Consider the following 21,201-nt stretch of genomic DNA (forward strand, 5'->3'; position numbering starts at 1 on the left):
GGAAGGCTGTGTACACAAAAGATGATGATTTGAAGTTGACCAACGCTAGAGGCAACAAGATTAGAAGAACCACGACACCACCTATCTTCTCCAGTGGGAAGCTCGATATACTTCTAATCGAGTGATGCTATCAAGGAAGGAAACCGTTCGGATCATCAACATGAAGCACAGGAGCACCTTCGATCTCGACACCTTAGGCAAAGCAAGAACCATGGAGACAGACCATTGGATCCATGATACTCGCTGATGGATCAGGTTGTGCACTCTGAAAAGTTCTGGACAGCACGCAGCGCCAAAAGTGAAACGGGCATAACTCTCTCGTTTGGATTCGGTTTAAGATGAATGACAACTCGTTGGAAAGATAATTTCATAAACATTTCAATAGATCTATATTTTTGTATATGTTCTGTTGAGTATATAGGAGAGATTCCACAAAGAAGAGGCAGGAATAACGCGATGAGAACAAGATAGAGAAGATGACGATGACAACAATGAAGGGGAGCTTGGGCGATGCTTTCATCAAGCGTACGTGATAAAATTCAGAGGGTTGGAGCAGAGGAAGAACCCCAATGACATTGGAAAATGAAGACACAAGCGGTCGACTTTCGACAAATGAAGATGTTGCAAGCAAACCACGAGGGATTACAAGAGGCGACATCAAGCTGCATGGACACTTCGGATTCTCGCACGAAGGACCATGGCTTCACATCAATGAGAAGGTATGTGAAAAAGTCAAGCTCTATGACTTTAAATGAAGCGCTTTGCGGGAAGCAACCCATTCATTTTATTTATATATATTAATATGACCGTCTACATTGCACTCTTTAATCGGAATATCAAGTAACATTGTACCGTTGCTCTAACAAAAAACCACAACTTCATGTTGTTCATTCTAAATGTTATTGAGGGAACACTTTGTTATTTGATCTTGGGAACCTTGTAGACCTTTTTGTGTGCCTATTAGCGTTTTGAGTCTTTTTCTTTGTGTCTTTTTAGAGAGATTTATGAAGCATTGCACCACCCTTTGATTCTAAACTTGTGGCTAGTTAACTTAGGCTAACTTTTTGTTTTGTTTTAGACCACCTCATCATGTCATATCATTTTGTTCACCCACCCCATGTTGCATTGAATACCATGTTGTTCGTCTCACCTTTGCATTGCATTGCATGTTGCATTTAAAAAAAACCTTTTCTAAAAACATTGACTAGCCTCGCTTTTGAGATCCTAAAACCCTTAAGAAAACCACTCATAGAGCAATCCTAAAACAATAGGTTATGTTTTTCATTCAAAAAAAATCTAACTTTTGTTTCTCTCTAGTTTTTTTTAAAAAAAAGCAACTTAGATAGAATTTCTATACCCAACACTCTCTCTTCAAAATTTTTGTTTTAAGCAAAAAAATATAGGAAACCCATAAACCTACTTCTAAAACCTTGTTAGCTCGATTGCTTGGTCCTTTTCGATAAATAACCTTTTCATTGACAAAAACCTCACTTCTTATGAAGTGTCGCGAAGTCTTTTTGTCACTCTTAGCAATTGTTTTTGAATAAGCTAGTTGCAAAACAACATCGAAAGGTCCTTTCAACCTTGCTAACGCTTGTTTTTGCTAACTTTGCATTTGCACTTTGCATCCATTCCATTGTTCATGCACTCATTTTGCTAGCTTGGTCTCAATTTTATTGATGAAAGCTTTCATATCCATGTTAATGCTTCACGTGAGCATTTTTCTTTTTGCAATCTTGTGTAAACATGGTGTTTAGACATGATTGAAGACCATCATCATTTAGTTACCAAGCTATGATGTTGCATTTGGTTGGTTTATAAGCTTTGCAATGCGCTTTATTTTTTCTTGTGCTATTAAGGCCTATTGATCTTGGGATAGACATGGTGTTTTGACCTTGGTTAAATAAGTCTTTTTGGCTATGGAGAAGTTCGGCAACCTAGTTGTAAACATGGTGTTTAGAACTAGGTGTAAATATTGTCTTTGTTTATATACCTTCCTCTCATTTGCATTTACACTAGCACACACGTACACTCACTAGTTTCGCTAAGCTAACTTTGCCACAAATTGAGATCTTAGGAATGGTAGGTTTGTTGGCATTTGTTTCTACTCCCGACCGTCACCCCGGGGGTAGTGTGTGTTTAAAATGTTTTGCAGGCATGAAGAAGCGTTCCCATGAATTCGTGATCAAAGAAGAAATCAAATTCGTCAACATCTCCAAAGTTCGAGAGCAAGGCCCGCTGTTTTCATCAAATTTTGCGCATGGACAGAGACATACAAGGAAGAAAAAATTGATATTCAGAAGTTCCATGAAATTCCCATTCCAACGCATCTAAGATCAATGAATTTGAAGACCCGTACAAGGAGATATGGCAAAAACTTTGGACGCTGCGGGTTCTGAAATTTGAAACAGATTGCAGTGCTGGGATAAAATGGACATAACTCTCTTGTTCGGAATCAATTTTGGGCGAATGAATACTCGTTGGAAAGAAAAATTCGTGCACTTCGCAATGGAGCAATGTTTCAGTATATGTTCTGTTCTGGAAATTGAAAGAAAAATTCGTGAAGATGAGGCAGCAATGGGACAACGAGGAATTGAAGGAGGCGACGACGATGAGAAGCAAGGATTGGGACCATGACTTAGTACAAAAAGAAGTTGAAGGAAATTGAGGCAACAAAGGTGAAGACACATTGAAGATTATATTCATACACATGAGGGAAGAACTTCAAGAATTGCAAGATGGTGCATCTTCTCCTTCCACGCATAGCATCATGCTAAGCATGGGGGAGGATTTCGTGGACAAGGAAGAAAGATCTCATGGAGTAAGATAATCACGGTTGCCACAAGATGCTCATGATTCTTCTTCCATGCATAGCACAATGCTTAAGTATGGGGGAGGCCACGCTACACTTCATTACGAGCATCGAGAAGGATGGTAATTCTTCCTCAACTCTCTCTTTTTCTAAATGCTTGTACGTATATGCCTTCAACCATAGATGCAACCTTTGTATATCTCTCCCTATAATAACATGGCTACTAGGAGTACAACCTAGATTTGTTTTTGTTTTCAATGAATGATAACCACCATCACCTTGAGCTCACCACGATGATATTCTTATATGCTCTTGCTTATGGAAAAGTGACGAAAGTTGCTGCTTTGTTTTACCTACGCTATGTTGTATATGACTTGACCATTTGCTCTCAATTAAATGGAATTAAAATGATTAAATACCGGCTCTTTTATTTGTGGAGGTTAAATGACTAAATTCTAAACCCACATATTCTATGTTGCTCTTTGATTTAAGTCTACCGATAACCTTACACCTTGTGTTGTTTAATTTGAAAACTTAATTTCTATGCTATCTACATTTGTGAATCTCTTGCAAAGTTCTACCTACCAAAGCCTATACATACATATTCTTTCATGATGAAACCTTTCGATTGCAAACTTATATTTTGATGAGTTGGATTAAGATTGATTTCTTTGGTACGAGACTAAGAAGCTGGTCATTCCGTTTTTTTTGTGTAACCTTCTTTTTGCTAGCCTATTTATCCATGCATTGTGAATTTCTACTTCGGGAATTTTGCAAACCTCGCTGGATATCCACCCTAAACCAAAAATATCTTTTTGTGATTACCTCCTTGACCACAACCCAATTTGAGTATGGATTATAATTTCGACGGAATCAAAAGAATCAAGGGCACCATATAAAGAAAAGTTTTGGGAGACAAGGCTCCCCGGAGATTCAAGAGGTTCTACAAAGAAGAAGGTGAATTTGATATACTTACCCTAGCTAGTTGGTTCTCCCACTATTCATACTCGAGGACGAGCATTCGTTCAAGCATGGGGGGATGGCTGGGTAAGTATTCTATGTTATCAAAAATTCTAAGGAGTAAAAAGAAAGAAAAAAAGAGAAAGAAAGAGAAAAATGAAAAGAAAAAGAAAAAGAAAAAGAAAAAAAGAGAAGAATAAAATGCTCCTTAGTTCTTTTTGGCTTCATTAATTTTCCAAGTTACTTTGAAGAACTATTCCATACTCAAATCTTCCAACCATGTGCAATCCGATAACGAGAACTTCATTTGTGTCTCGGGATCATCCATTTGCCACTTGCACATGTCCACCTATCTAAATGTGTGTGTTTCATCTTTCTCCCTCTCCAACATTATTTTCCAATGGACTTTTTGACTAGTCTCGGTAATTCCATTAGATCTCTCTCTTAGTTTGACAATATTTTAGATATAATGTTTTGCTAGGATTGTTTTTACCTACCAAGCTCCACATAAGCCTTCCACTTTTATATATGAGTAAGAATAGGTTGAAAACAATCTAATGTAGGCTTGAGCGACTTGATGAGATGAGTGTTTCCATGATCTTTTGCAAGAGAACCTCACTTACGTTTGATATGCATTCTTTTGAAAACTCTTCACGATGAAACAAGGTAAAGGTTTGGAGTTCGCTTAAGTTTGAGAGCATTGCATTTATCTATTATTGTGGCTTGTTCTTTAATTGCTAGTCTATCTTCCATAATGAAAAAGTAGCCGGTCCCAACATGAACTTAAATGCTAAATACTTGAGAGAGCAATATGTCTTGTTATGTATGACTAAGTGCAGAGAGGACATTGAGGGGCAACGCTGATTTCTTTATAAGCAAAGCTCCTAGACATACTCGAGGACAAGCAAGGTTTAAGAATGGGGGGAATGTTGGCGCTCCTTAAGTACCCCTTTTATCCCCTGTTTATCCTTGATAATGGCATGAATTTAATATCCAAATCACTAACCATCCTAATCCCGGTCTAATTATTGGTCATTTTCACGTTTGCACATATATTTTGGAGGAACTTCGTTTTTGCAGGTTTTTGGCCTATTTTAGAGCATGAAATGACGAGGCCCGTGATCGAGCGCTAACACGGAGAAAGACGAAGGCCAAAGCCCAAAGGGAGGACCAAAGCCCATGTTGATTCGAAGCCCATTCACGCACATCCATCCTCCAAGAGAGCCCAAAGGACCGAGCCCACGAAGATGAGATCAAGATACTTCGGGATTAAGGAAAGCAAATGAAGATTTAAGGAAGGATTCCCTATCCTATCCTTTCCTCGAAGATATCTCCAAGATAACAACGTCCAAAGGGGTGCAATCGTGAAGGACAGAAACTCTAGAAGATGCAAGGAGTCTACACGCAAAAGATGAGACCGAGGCGAGCCTGAAAAGGGGTAGGCCGGTCGGCCTAGGCCCATGGGGCCGGCCGGCCCAGCCCTTTTCTGAGGCGGTTCGGCCTCCCCTTCGACCGGTGGCTTCCTCGGCTTATAAATAGCTCGCACCTTATTCAACTCGTAGATGGAATCCACCCAGAACTCGACGAAAACCTAGGGCTAAGACCGGAGGGAGACGACGGCCGCCGCAAGTCTTCGAAGGTACCTAGGAGATGGCTTAGGCCACCCCTAACCGCCATGGCCTCCCTGTGAGGTTGTGCCATGGTGGAGTTCAGGAGTCATCCCCAACATTCGTCGGGGTATATACACACACGATGGTGATATCAATCTACTCTTTATTCTAGTTGTCTCGACTTTGGTCTACTTCAATGCATGCTTTCTTTCTCATATGTGATGCATCCATATGTTCATAGGAAGATTAGATCTATTCGTGGTGATTAGTCTATATCTTGCGGATATGTTGAGATAGCATGTTTTAGCTAGTGGTTGATTACCCTGGTGTGGTGATAGCATGGCGGAGGGAAAAATTCTAGCGATGACATGATGTGGAATAGGGTCGATGGCGAGTACCATGGGAGTCTGGGGTAAAGCTTTGGGAAACCTTAGGCGTCGACACGCACCTCGCACCGGCAACCTTGGGTAAGTAGGCCGCTTGCGAGCTGCCTTTCTGAGAGATGATTTCGTGTACCTTTAGTTGAGATGCAATCTATGCTTTGATCTCCTTTTTCACTAGAACTGTACCTAGAGACGATAGGCCCTAGCTCCTTGGTTGTGTTATCTCATCTACGGTTGTTGGTGTGATGAACACTTATGCTTCATTCATATCTATCAAGTGTTCAGTTTATATGCAATCTTCGCTTCATGTTTAGGATTGGTTCGATAGATTAGATGGTAAACCCTAGTCGGTTCGCTTCCGATCCACGGATTGATAAACCTTGGGGGAGTACTCTAAGGGAAAAGCTACCACGATCCGTGCGCTTGCGGTACGTAAATTGGCGCTCTAAGGAGCGTCAACAATACACGCCCTTCTGCTCCCGAGCGGGGATTGGTACCCCAACTCTTTCTCCCCGGCCGCAGCCCCACTGTCGGAGGCCTTCTCCTTACCAGGCCGCTGGTGTGGAGGGGGTGAGCCATCCTTGGAGGACTGCTCACGCCGCCCACTGACCCGCTTCGCGGGCTTCTGGATCTCACGGCAGTCAGCGGCGCTGTGGCGAGCGGTGGGATGCACTAGGCATGAACCTCCGCTGCCGCAGCTGCTGGCACTGCAGCTGGCGCCGCTGCTGCGACGACTGGTCCGCCAAGATGCGGCTCCCCGCGACTCCGGTTCTTGTTCTTCTTCTTCTTGCCACCGCCCTGAGCGGTAGCACCGGAGCCACCAGCTTTGGCGTCTCCGTCTTGGGGGGTTGAGTGCCATGCGCGGCCCTCAGTGGCCCTAGCGCACCTGTCTGCCAGGGAGAAGAGCGTGGTAACGCTCTCCACCTCATGCGTCGCCAGCTTCTCGAGCATCTTCTCGTGACGTATCCCCTGGCGAAAAGCAGTGATAATAGATGCATCTGAGATACGAGGAATGGTACCCCGTACCTTGGTGAAGCGCGAGATGAAGGCCCGGAGCGTTTCTCTGGGTTTTTGCCTCACAGCATGGTGGTGGGCCTCCACACCATGCTGCTGGTAGGCACTGGCGAAGTTCGCAGTGAACCTCGCACAGAGCTCCTCCTAGGACTGGATCGTCCCAGGGGTAAGGTTCATGAGCCAAGTCCGGGCTGGCCCGGTCAAGGCTACATGAAAGTAGCTTGCCATGACGGCGTTGTTACCACCAGCAGCTGTGATGGCGGTAACGTACACCTGCAGGAATTCCGACGGGTTAGTGGTACTGTCGTACTTTTCCGGCAGGTGCGGCCGAAACTTGGACGGCCACGCCACCGCGCGGAGGTGGTCCGCCAGCGCAGCACAGCCCACCCCAGCCACAGGGGCGCCCGACTAGATCCGAGCGTTCATCGGGGGCTTGGGTGCTACCACGTCCAAGTCGGCATTGAGGTTGCGGCCCTCAATGTTGAGACGACGCTCTCGCGCCCTCTCTACGGAGATGCGGGCGTCCTCTCCCGCACGTCTGCGGTTGAGCTCTACCCGCAAATCTTCTGTTCGTGCACCCCTCACTGTAGGGGAGCGCACGGATGCCGACGCGCCGCCCTGGCGCCGGTGGTAGGGTACCACCGCATTGCCGGGCGGGGCTCGTTGCCCAGTCTTTGCAGAACTGGGGGAGGCCTGAGCCAGGTGGAGGAGACGGTCGACGTCGTCCCGCCACTGCCTCAGGGCGTCTGGCGAGGCTGCAGCAGCCGGAGGGTTGCGAAGCAACTCCCTAGCTGCCGCCAGCGCTCCGCCGCTCGCAGCTTGTGAGGGGGCCATCGACGGGCGCCCTGACTCTTGCCGGCGAGCAGCGCGCGCCGCCGCCGACGGTGGCTGCTCCACGGGCACAGTTGCCCCTGGAGCAGGAACACGAGAGGTGTGTGGCGTGGAGGACGCCACACCCTCAGTCATCTCCACATCGTCCACACGAACCATGGAGACGAGCAAGAGTTGAACTGAAACCAGCCTTTACCCTACCTGGCGCGCCAAATGTCGTGGTGTGGCAAACCACAGCCGGGTGGCGGAAGGCACCCGCCTAAGCCCAGAGGGTGAGTACTCGGGGGTTAGCTAGTGACTAGTTCAATCTCGCTCTAGAACACGATGAACACAGCAGGATTAGAGTGGTTCGGGCCGCCGGAGCGTAATACCCTACGTCCACTGTGTGTTGTATTGCCTTGCCTCGAGAGAGTTTGCGAGAGCTTGTGTGTCGTCTGTCCTCATGTACAGCGAGTGCCTCCCTTTTATATCTCAAGGGGACGCTTACATGGCCGTTGGGACCCCGACAGGTGGGCCCAACGATGTAGTACAAGATAACATACTGTTCATAATTATGGCGTCACAGGCGAAGAAGATCTCTCTCCTGGATTCCATTGGCTGCTCCTGGAGTTCCCCGTTCAGCATGTCCAGGCGCTGTCTTGTCGGAACGGCGCCAGGCGTAGCTAGCGGCGTTGCCTGCCACATAGCTGAACGGGCTGCATAGCTTGCGGCGTAGGCGGCATGATGGAAAAGTCTCGTGCCGTCGTATCCAATTAATGCGGCAGACGGGCTCTGCGCGGGTGCGGCACAGGCGGCTGCACTGTGTACCTTGGTAATACGCGGTGCACAGTGAGGCCTGACAAAGGCTGTCCCGCGTGCCGCGGCGACAGATCACGCCTCAACCATCCGCATTAAATGCGGTGGGTGGGCGAGCCTTCCAGCGGAAGACTCGAGCACGAGCCCGAGCCTGTGCCTCCGGGACACGCGGCGGCTCCGGACCCCCCGGTAGTATGTTGGTTCTTCCGCGTGGGAGGTCCGGATGGACGTGGGAGTTCCCGGACCCCTATGGGGGGTCCGAGGCCTTGGCTGTCAGCTTCGGAGCTTCCCTTCCTCTGGGACACGTGGCGTCTCCGGACCCGCCCCCAAGCGGGAAGCGGGTCCGGGGTCGTTGGCCCGAGGAGGTAAGGGCCTGTCCCATGGGGCCCGGCTGTTCCGTCCTTTGGGCGCAGTTACGGATAACTACGCGGGTCCTACCTTGCCGCAGTAAGAGTGGGTATCCCTGCTAAAGGGTACCGACACTTATTTTCAAGGGTATCATGGACATCAAAAAGAAAGAATTTCTAAATCTTACTCAAGGAAGTCGTGATGTGATGGCCTATGTCAATGCTTTCAACACCCTCTCCCAATATGCACCTGAAGAAGTGGCCACCGATGCCAAGAAGTAAGAATGCTTGTATGATGGGTTCTCCGAAGAATTGCAAGACAAGCTCTCCACTACCAAGTTTGAAGACTTCAATTACTTGGTGAATATTGCCATCAGAGCCGAGCACAAGATGAAGAATCTTGAAGCAAAGAATAAGCGTCTCATTCCTACCTCTGCGGGCGGTAACTCCTCACGTCCACATCTGGGACCTCCACCTCCTCCTCCACCTCGAGCGCCGGGAGCTCAGCCTCCACGTCCTATGTGGATTGTGCATCACCCTCAACCTCCTCAAGGACAAGCTCCTAGGCCGGCCAATGCCTATTGGAGCGACCCAGGTGTTGCTGCAAGGGGTCCATGCTACAAATGTGGTGGTATAGGCCATATCTCTAGGAATTACCCCTCTCCAAGGCGTGGTGGTGCCTTCAATGCACCTAGGCCCAATAATCCTTCACCTCAAGCACCGCGTCAAGAAGCCAAGCCACAACAAGCTCCTAAGTGTGGCCGTCTCAACTACATCACTGCCGAAGAAATTCCAGAGGATGTTGAAGTACTCATGGGCACGCTCCTAATCGATTCCCACCCTGCCATCGTTCTTCTTTATTCTAGAGCATCTCTTTCATTCATCAACAAGAAGTTCATACTGTATAGTAACCTTGAGATGCAAAACATGCAAGTGTCATACCATATAGAATCCCCGGGTGGAGAGATCATCTCTAGAAACTTTGTGGATAGGTTTCCAATTCTCATTGAGGGAGTTACTTTTCGTGCTAATATTCTCATTCAAGATAAGATGGGTTTGATGTGATTCTTGGGATGAATTGGTTGGGTAAGCATGATGGAGTTATCAAATGTGGGCCTCGCACCATCGATCTTTTACACCCCTCTGGGAATAGGGTTCTACTCTATCTTGCCAAGATGGAATCTTGTCTATATGCTTTGACGAGTACCAAGACCACCGCGTTGGAAAATATTCCCGTGGTGTGCGAGTTTCCTGATGTCTTTCTGGAAGAATTACCGGGTATTCCCCCTGATCATGAGGTTGAATTTGTCATAGAACTTATGCCCGGGATGGCTCGTATCTCTAAACGGCCATACTGCATGCCTCCTAATGAGTTGAAGGAATTGAAGGAACAACTCAAGGTCCTGTTGGACAAGGGTTTCATTTGTTCCAGCTCCTCTCCTTCGGGATGCCCGGCTCTTTTTGTGAAGAAGAAAGATGATAGTTTGCGGATGTGTGTTGATTACCATCCGTTAAACGAAGTCACCGTCAAGAACAAATATCCTCTACCTCGGATTGATATCTTATTTGATCAACTCTCGAGAGCTCGTTATTTCTCCAAGATTGATCTAAGATTGGGTTATCACCATATCAAGATTCGGAAAGAAGATATTCCAAAAATGGCAATCTCTACTAGATATGGTCTTTATGAATTCACTGTCATGTCCTTCGGCCTCACTAATGCCCCAGCTTATTTCATGTATCTGATGAATAGTATCTTCATGGAGGAACTTGATGTCTTTGTGATCATCTTCATTGACGATATTCTTATTTATTCCAAGACCCAAGAAGACTATGCTCGTCACATTCATATTGTTCTCCAAAAGCTTAGAGAACATCGTCTTTATGCCAAATTTAGCAAATATGAGTTTTGGTTTGAAGAAGTGTCATTTCTTAGCCATATTCTCTTTAAGGATGGTATTTCCGTGGATCCTAGCAAAGTGCAAGATGTTCTTGATTGGAAGCAACCTTAGAGTGTCACCGAGATCCGAAGTTTTCTTGGACATGCGGGATATTACCGCCGGTTCATAGAGAACTTTTCTAAAATTGTGAAGCCTATGACCGAGTTACTGAAGAATGGGGTCAAGTTTGAGTGGTCCCAAGATTGTGAAGAAGCCTTCCAAACTCGTAAGGATCCTCTCACTACCGCTCCCATTCTTGCTCAGCCAAATATTCACAAGAGCTTTGATATCTATTGCGATGCTTCTCGCATCGGTCTTGGTTGTGTTCTTATGCAAGAAGGCCGAGTGGTGGCCTATGCTTCTCGTCAACTCAAGCGACATGAAGAAAATTATCCTACCCATGATTTAGAGCTTGCGGTCGTTGTCCATGCTCTGAAGATATGACATCACTATCTACTTGGCAATCATTGCAACATTTACACTGATCATAAGAGCGTGAAGTATATTTTCACTCAATCTGACCTAAACATGAGACAACGTCGGTGGCTTGAATTAATCAAGGATTATGACATTGAAGTGTACTATCATCCCGATAAAGAAAATGTTGTCACTGATGTACTAAGCCAGAAGGCCCGATGCAACTGCTTGACCATAGCTCTCCCTTTACATACTCTTTGTGATGATCTCCGAAAACTTGGTATTGAAATGATCAAAGAAGGCTATCTTGCTACCCTCACGGTCAAATCCGGCCTCTATGATCAATTTAAGGAAACCCAAAAGAAGAATAAGGGTATGGCTCGGATTCAGGAATTAATGAAGAAGGGTAAGGCTCAATGTTTCTCTACTGATGAGCAAGGAGTTCAATTCTTTGGGAAGCATATTGTGGTTCCTAAGGATCATAATCTAAGGCGGCTTATTCTTGATGAAGCTCATAGTTCTCAATTCTCTATTCATCCGGGTAGTACCAAAATGTATCAGGATCTCAAGCAAAGGTTCTGGTGGACTCGCATGAAGTGAGAAATCACTCGGTATGTTTCCTAGCATCTCAAACCGGCCGATACTCTTCAACCTTTACCTATTCCATCATAGAAGTGGGAAGAAAATGGAATGGATTTTATCACTGGGTTCCCAAGATCTTCTCGAGGTTATGATTCCATTTGGGTAATTGTTGATCGCTTATCAAAATCAGCTCATTTCCTTCCAGTGAAAACTACTTATCTCGCCAAGCAATATGCGGAGTTGTACCTTACTCGCATTATACGTTTTCATGGTATTCCTAAGAAAATTGTCTCTGATCGTGGTCCTTAATTTGTTGCCCATTTTTGGAGAAGTCTTCATGAAGCCATGGGAACCGATCTCACCTATAGTACTGCGTATCATCCTCAAACCGACAGACAAGTCGAGAGGGTCAATCAAATTTTGAAAGATATGCTTCGAGCTTGTGCTCTCATCTATGAGAAGATATGGGTTACTTGCTTGCCATTCACGGAATTCTCATATAACAATAGTTACCAAGCAAGTATCAAAATGTCTTCTTTTGAAGCCCTCGATGGAAGATGGTGTAGGACTCCTATTAATTGGTCCGAATCGGGGGGAAAAGCCTTTCTTTGGCCCGGATTTGGTGAAAGGCGCCGAAGACCAAGTCAAGATTATTCGTGAGAATCTTCGAGTTGCTCAATCTCGTCAAAAGACTTATGCCGATCATCGCCGCCGAGAACTCCACCTCAAAATTGGCGATTATGTTTATCTCAAGGTCTCTCCATTCAAGGGCACTCGTCGTTTTCAAGTAAGGGGAAAGTTAGCGCCTCGCTATGTGGGACCCTTTCGGATCTCCAAGAGAGTCGGAGCAGTGGCTTATCAATTGGAATTTCCTCAATCACTTTCCGCTGTTTACAATGTTTTTCATATCTCTGAATTGAAGAAATGTCTTCGTGTTCCAATTGACACTATCAACTTAGAGTCACTTGATCTTCAACCGGGTCTTACCTATGAGGAACATCCCATTGCCATTCTCGACCGTGATGAAAGAAGGGTGAAGCGTAACATGGTGAAGTTTGTAAAGGTTCAATGAAGCAATCACTCTGAAGATGAAGCTACTTGGGAGCATGAGGATCGATTACGTCAAGAATATCCTGAATTCTCTTTCAATGAGTAAGTTCTCTCTCTACCACACCCATGTTCTTGTACCTCAATCCTTGGATGTTTAACTCGTCTAGGTGAATATGGCCTCAATCTAATCGGAGTTTTATCCTTCCCTTCTTGTCTACCTAAATCTCGGGACAAGATTTTCTTAAGGGGGGGAGAGTTGTCATGACCCCAAATTTTAAGCATGGTTAAAGTTATCTAATAGCATCATGAGCATCATTAGAGCCTAATCAAGCATCATTATTTTCGTCTAGGCAAGACCGGTCAGACCGGTTGTGACTGTGCTATTGCCCTTATCCTCTCTAAGTTGCCATGTTCTCCATTCTCTCTCTTCTTTCTCCTCCAGCTCGAGCTGAGCTGCGCCGAGCTCATCCCCATCGCCGCTCTGGCCATCTCCGGCCGCCATCCCTCGATTCCTTCCACGAGCGTCTTCCCCAACCCCTCCTCCACCTTCCCCACACCCTAGCCTAGCTCCTCTTCGGCGGGAATTGACTGTTCCCCGGCCATCGCCATTGGAGCCCGCTTGAAGCTCACATTCGCTATTGATCCGCTACCTTCAGTCCTGTTCCTCGCGTTCCAACCTTCGGAATCGATTTCCCGGTGAGCCCTCGACCTTCTCCACTGGTTTCCCCGCCCATCCCCCTCACCGGAGCGCCGACAACGGTGGCGCCGTGCGCTCTGGGCGTGACCGGTCTGACCTGTGGTGGCAGTCAGCTGCGCGTGACCAGTCCGATCGGTCCAGTTAACTGGTCTGACCGGTGGAGCTAATCTGTTAACTCTGCCCGATGTCTAATTCAACTGGAATATTATCACATATCTGTATCTATTCATGCATGTCATTTCATATATATCATTTTATGCACAATCATATCATCATGTTAGTTCTTGCATCTCATTCATGCATTATAGTGACTGAACCGCCGGAAAACGAGCCCATTGAGCCCGCCGAGTCTTTTGAGCCCGAACTCGGAGTCCAGTTCGTGGTCGAGCCCGAAGCTAACCAAAGCAAGCAGCTAAGCATGATTCCTTGCACCTATTTAATCAGATTTAGTTTAGTTATCTCACCTGGATAATATTGGATTATATATTATGTATGTATTGCATTCTTGTACCTACTTTTCTGCATTATACTTTCTTGAATTGTTATCCATGTCCTTAGCACCTGTTAGTCAATTAATTAGGGCTTGTTTAGTTACAGGGACTTTTTTTTAGGTCCCTATCACATCAAAAGGAATCTTACCATTTTATAGTATCAAATAAAATATGTTTATAAATGTTTTTTGACAGCTGAGTGCTAATTCGTGAGACGAATCTAATGAGCCTAATTAATCCATAATTTGCTACAGTGATGCTACAGATTTTATAAACCTCATTAGATTCATCTTGCAGTTTGGCCCTAGGGTTCTGCAGTTAGTTTTATAATTAACCTTTATTTAATACTTCTAAATCCTAAAATTCTACATGGTCTAAAGTTTAATCCCTGGAACCAAACAACCCCTTACTCAACATGACTAGATGCTTAGCCCTGCTTAGAATATTTATATTGCTTGCTAGAAAGACTAAGTTTGGAATATCACACTTACTGGTTATCCTTGATCGCACTTGAGCAACTGGGGTGGTTTTGGAGTGGTAGTATCGAGATTCTAGCGGAATGGTAGGTCCTAGAGAAAGAAGTCACATGGGCATAGTCCGCTTGGATTGTTTCAGGACCGTCCGTAGATGACGTCGGTTTTGAGCAACTTTTCGTGCTACCACATACCCAAATAATGGTACGAATGAACCAATTACCTCCTTTGACTTGATTATTGAGGTCCGGTCCTAGAGGCGTGGCCAAGGGGCTATATAGAGAGGCTTAGGGGTGTCCCCGGTGGATCTAGGTGACTCTCCACGCAAGCTAGGTGTACCCTCAATGGTTGAGGCTTGTTGGGAACGGTTGACGCGAGTACCCCCTTATCCAACTTGGCCGGTTGGGTGAGCCGCATGGTCCTTGCGTCGTGTGGGTAAAGTAGTACACTGTTGCAAGGTTTTAATCAATTTAAATTGTTGCGCACTCGGTTACGAGCAAGCTCTGTATCCCATAAACTCCTCGTAAAAATTGTGGTTATGTTGGAAATGGTTCATGACACTTTTACGAGTATTTAGTTTGTTCTTAGCTTATTCAACTAAAATTTAATGGGAGTTTGGGCAAGATTAATTAATTTTGCTACAGAGATAGATGATAGTCTAGAGAGCTTACGTTGATGCAATAATTACTTAACTCTAAAGCTTTGTGGAGCCTTTGCATGATCCGTGTTTATTTAATCACGTAAGTCTTGCAAGTACCTTTTGTACCCAAGTTGCTTTTTAAACTAAGTTGCAGGTAAGCCGAAAGTGATGTTCGGCCACTTCTACCCCGCCAATCCTGGTGCGGGGGAGGAGTAGGTCGTTGAGGCCGTGATGGTGTTCCTGAGCAAGACACCATTATCTTAGTATGTGTTGGGGAGAAAAGCTCCACTATGCAGTAAAGGAAAGGGAGAGGACACCGAAGACTCCAAACTGAGAGCAAGTGTCAAGAGCAAGCTCCAAAGAGAGAGCCCCCTTTACTCTTTGAGCCAGCCATATATATAGAAGGAGAGGGAGGTGGCATTTTGCCCCCGGCCCCCTGGCGAATATAAGAATTACAAATAGGCCCTTGGGCCATCACATGAGGCCCATTTACATCGTGGGTTGGGCCATTCCCCAACAATAGCCCCGTAGCTATTTTGGTTTGACCGGTACAACAAAGCACAATAGCTGATACATAAAAAGAGGCCCAGCATATCTATGACCCTGGCCACGAGGATTGTACCCATGACCGCTCGCTCGTACGCCTAGCAGGTCGTCGCTGAAGTCGAAGGCGAGCCCCTCTAGTCGAACCGTGTCGACGGGGGCGAAGGCTGAAGTAATCGCCGCCGAAGTTGAAGGCGAGCCCCTCCCGTCGAACCGTGTCGACGGAAGCGAAGGCCGAAGTCGTCATCGCCGAAGTCGAAGGCGAGCCCCTCCAGTTGAACCGTGTCGACGGGGGCGAAGGCCGAAGTCATCGTCGTCGAAGTCGAAGGCAGGCCTCTCCAGTCGAACTCTGTCGACGAGGGTGAATCAGAAATAGTCGTCGCCGATGTCGAAGGCGAGCCCCTCCAGTCGAATCGTGTCGACGAGTTCGAAGGCCGAAGTAGTTGTCGCCGAACTCGAAGGCGAGTCCCTCCAGTCGAACTCTGTCGACGAGGGTGAATCAGAAATAGTCATCGTCGAAGTCGAAGGCGAGCCCCTCCAGTCGAACCGTGTCGACGAGGGCGAAGGCCGAAGTAGTTGTCGCCGAAGTCGAAGGCAAGCCCCTCGGGTCGAGTTGTGTCGACGAGGGCGAAGGACGAAGTCGTCTTCGTCGAAGCCAAATGACGGGCACTGTGCAAGACTTGTTCGTAAGGGGTGCTAGGCCCCTAGCCCCACTATAGCCCCTGTTATCCGGGGTTCGTGGTGGAGGCAGCATAGAAGTGACAAGCCCATTTTGGACGAAGATGCTTAAGCCTCTCAGTTTCACGCGACAGGGTCTCCCTGCCTTCGGCATTGTGCAATGGATGACTTTAATATACTGGAAGTGAAGCCAAGAGGAGCGGGACCCATTCAGGGCGTGCAACTCGTGCTTACTTATTTCAAGCGTCTTCGCTTGTTACGCGCCGATGACTCCCCTCTTTGCTCGACAAAGAGGAATAGAGCTTCGGTGCATACATTTTTCAGCAAGATGCTTTTCTTTTTGAAGGTTTTGTTTATATTTGACAAGAGACATGGGAACCGAAGATAGAATTCCCCCGCTCCGAAGCTGACTGTTAGTTCACCAGCAAAAGTATGTCATATTGTTTCACATTTATTACATTGTCTTTGGCTTTTCTAGGTTGAAGTGGTTCCGTCTTTGCCTTCGGCTTTTACACGCGACAGGACTTTCCTTGCCTTCGGCAGTTCGCACGACAGGACTTTCCCTGTCCTCGGCATTTCGCACTGAAGGACTTCTCTGCCTTCGGCTTTTCGCACAACAGGACTTTCCTTGCCTCGGCATTTTGCGCCGAAGGACTTCTCTGCCTTCGGCTTTTCGCACGACAAGACTTTCCTTGCCCTCGGCATTTTGCGCCGAAGGACTTCTCTGTCTTTGGCTTTTCGCCGCAGTGCAAAGCAATGCAAGTGATGCAATATGAGATGAAATGAGTGCGATGCTTTTGCAATGAGTAAAGATCGAAGGGTTGGCCTATCAATCAAGGCCCAACCTTCGGATGAATTCCACTTTGTTATTTGGTGGAAGTTCCATAAGTTAACTGCAATCGAGCAGCACCGAAGGCCAAGTAGGATTCTGTGAGATCTTGGCATGGCCATTGCCATATATAACTTGGTTCGCTTCGGGATGAAAACCAATAGCCCGAAGGAAATCTTGCATAAAACTCGGATAACCGAAAAACCCGTATACAATTTTTTTTAGGTGAAAACCAATAGCCCGAAGACCATTTTGACAAAAATAATTCCGACGAAGAATATTTCAACAATAAAAATTCCTGACGAAAATCGTTTCAACGAAGATGATTCTGATGAAGACCATTCCGAAGGTAAGGTAACCCCAAGTGTAGATGCTACAAATGAATTCCGAAGCCCAACAATATGCTATAAATGAATCCCGACGCTTGCAGTATGCGAAGTGGTCCCGAAGTCCCATGATGAGCGAAGCTCAATAACAATGCGACCGAAGCCCTTTAATTTTAAGAGCCGAAGCCAATAATCAGAGCTCGCGTGTGAACAAAGCACAACATGCAGGCTAATGACATGGCGTGACGGATCAACTTGACGAATGACGAATGCTAAGCTTGCCTTCGGCACATGGTAAAGTAGATGCATATCGAAGCCCAATATGACAATATTGCCTTCGTCAATTCCGAGGCTGAACTGCCGAAGCCCCCAAAAGATCCACTGTTGCGGCCGGAGTTCAATGATGACCGAAGCCCAATGAGCGGAGATAAGTGATGGGCTGAACCCTTAGTGGTCCAATAGAGACTCAACTCCAAAGCTTGACCGAAGCCCAACCTGTGGTACCGAAGCCCTGTAAAAATTAAACGGCGAAGCTAACGATCAATGGTCCTGACTGGAGGAACCGGATTAGCCTGCTGAAGCCCTTTGCTTGCGCGGCTTGTGAATGGCCGAAGATGGAGCTCTCCGAGGTGGCAAGGTAGACCTTCGTCGATCTTGTCGAAGAGCTTGCTCCGAAGCTATTTGCATTTTTGTGTTTTTTTTTTCTTTCTCAGCCCCGAAGGTGCAAAGAGCCGTTGGTCGTGGGTTTACATGAAAAGCAAGCTCCGAAGGGTTTGCATGAAAAGCAATATGCGAGCAGCAAAAAATAACGAAGCTAGTGCCGGGACAACATATATATTATTTATGAGCAAGAACGCATTATTTACATAAAAAGCGGATGAAGACGCAACTGCACATTAGGAGAAAGAAAACCAGTCCGAAATAGGGCAGTGTCATATTACCTGACGGAAGGGCTAAAAATCTGCATGCAAGCAATTGTGACTATCGAATAGGGGACAAAATCAACCGAGCATGCAACAAAAAGAGCAGCAGTTGGGTTGGTTAGTGAGCACACCACCGAAGGTGTAGGTCTTGAGATTGAATCCCTTGTCCACCCGCGGCCTCGACATTTTCCCAGGCTGGAGCTGGCGTGCTTTGCCTTCGCCGTGGAGTCGAAACCGCCAGCGCGCCGCGCTAGGGCGCTGGGCCTTCGCCTATGCAGTGTGCCGAAGATGACGGTTTTTTTTATTTTTATATTTTTTATTTTTGTTTTTTACAAAAATATATTTTCGTTTTCGAAATTTACAGAAATATACCCCGGCCGCCCTACTGCCGGGCGGCCGGGACCTGGTCGCCCTGCTGCGGGGCGGCAGGGGCTTTTCTGCAAAAATTTTTGTTGAGAATTTGCACTGAGGCCCCTGGAGGACCGGTCGCCCGGCAGCGGGGTGGCCGGCCCCCCAGGCCGCCCGGCAGCGGGGCGACCGCCTCCTAGAGGCCGCCGGCCCTCGTTTGCTTCACCAAAAATTCAGAAAAAAAATTCTCGGTTTGTCGTAATACTATTTATATAACATATAATAGTCTAACAGTTCATTGGTACTGTAAAAGTGTGCTTGCATTGCAAAATAGCACAAACAAAGTTTGAGTACAAAATATGAAAACCAAGACGACAGGTCCATAATAACAATAGAGAAACAAGTGGCAACAACTAACCACTCCTACCGTGCCGACATCTCTTACGTTGTGCGTGTACGTGATCTGTAGGGTAGTTATGACGGTCCGGTGGCCTCACGTCTCTGGCAGGACGGCGTAACTGAGCCAGAGGTGCATGCAAGCTGGGATCATCGTCCTGGGCAGGCGTAGCAAACAACCGTGTAAAGTCGTCGAATGAGGCCTCGTCGTTGTCTTGAGACCATCCTACGGATCACAAAAAACCCTTTTTAAGCAATGTTAAATAGGTGAATGCAATTCCGTACAAATGATTGTATGTACCATGTGTTGGAGGTGGTGGTGGCGGTGGATAGGAATAAACTCCTTGATATCCTCCTGGTGGCGGCATAGGGTGATACGAAGAAAACCCTGCTCCGGTGAACTGTTGTGATCCTGAGTGTAAATAGTAATGTATGAGCCTTCGACCATAAAACATAAGCAAATAAAATTATGCACCACATATTTACCTAAATTCCCTGCAGCTGGTGTCATAGAGGTAAACTGGGTTCCTTGAAACGGAGCTCCTTGCGAGGCACCTGACCCTCCATAGGGTTGAGAACCGGGATACCCGTACCCTGTGTGGAGTCGTACTTAAATATTGCCTACAAACATACGGGGGACTGGAGAATAGTATTACGACAAACCGAGAATTTTTTTCTGAATTTTTGGTGAAGCAAACGAGGGCCGGTGGCCTCTACGAAGCGGTCGCCCCGCTGCCGGGCGGACTAGGGGGCCGGCCGTCCCGCTGTCGGGCGACTGGTCCTCCAGGGGCTTCAGCGCAAATTCTCCGCGAAAATTTTTACAGAAAAGCCCCTGCCGCCCCGCAGCGAGGCGACCAGGTCCCGGCCGTCCGGCAGCGGGGCGGCCGGGGTATATTTCTGTAAATTTCGAAAACGAAAATATATTTTTTTAAAAACAAAAATTAAAAATATAAAAATTAAAAAACCGCCCTAAGATGTGGGGGCGCGACACTGGGCTGCCTTTGCTGCAGGGCCTTCGAGGTCCCGGAACCGGGCCGAAGGTGGAATTGCCTTCGGATTGGGCCGAAGAGGGCGCCGGGCCGACGGAGGTGACCTCTCCGTGGCAGGCCGCGCGCTTCGTCGCGGGCCGAAGTTGGTGCCGTGGTTCGAAGCTGATGGTGGCCCTCACCGGGGCAGACCGCGCTCGTCACTAGCCGATGGCGGAGCAGGCCGCGCACGTTGTGGGCGTTGAGCAATAGAGCGAAGACCATGAGAGAGCATGCACGTCAACGGGTTAATAAATAAGAAATACAAAAAGCGAAGACGATGAGTGGCTGAAGCTCAATTATTATTATTTTTGGATGCTGAAGCTTATGAGCATATATGGAAACCGAAGCCCAATAATATCAACTGAAAGCCCGTGGGCAGCTGTAGCCTGTAGAAAGCGAAGCCCAATAATTGTTGACCGAAGCTATTTTCTTGGGATGATTTCTCTGAAAATATAATGTATAAATCCTATATTTACTTGTGAGGTCATGGTTGGGGTCAATAATCAATGAAGGCAAAGAAACCTGGTAATCGTGGAAAATGCCGAAGCCCAGTTGCAAGTTATATGAACCAAGTCAACGAAGAGGTAAAGGCCAAGTCGGACAGTAATAATTGTTATGTTGCATGATTGAAAGCAAGCAGCATATATGCTAAATAAAGTGTACCTAAGAAAGTCGCGGAAACATCTAGCACAAACGCTAAATGGCTGGGCTGGTTGGCGTCCCTTAGACCGTCCACAGCGGAAGGAGCAAATGAAGGAGCAAATATACTGTTTGACACTGTAGATGCACTGTTTGACACTGTAGACAGAGAGGGCGTGGAAAACAAGGAGGGAGCAAATTTGCTCTTGCTCCCTCCGCTGTGGTCAGCGTGAGGTTAGGCGATCGAATCCCCGGTGCGCAGTCCTGCATTTTTTGTTGATTTGGAGCGGGCCGTGTCTGCCCTCGCCGCGGGCTGAAAACGCGAGCCGGGCCTTCGCCATGGGCCGAAGCGGCGGGTGTGCGGCGCCTTGCTGTGGGTCGCGGCCGCGCATGCGCAGTGGTGGGCCGACTGGATCGTCTTCGCCATATGCCGAAGCCCATTTTAGACC

This window comes from Panicum virgatum, chromosome 8K, assembly GCF_016808335.1.
Source record: "Panicum virgatum strain AP13 chromosome 8K, P.virgatum_v5, whole genome shotgun sequence".
In the NCBI taxonomy this organism is placed as follows: Eukaryota; Viridiplantae; Streptophyta; class Magnoliopsida; order Poales; family Poaceae; genus Panicum; species Panicum virgatum.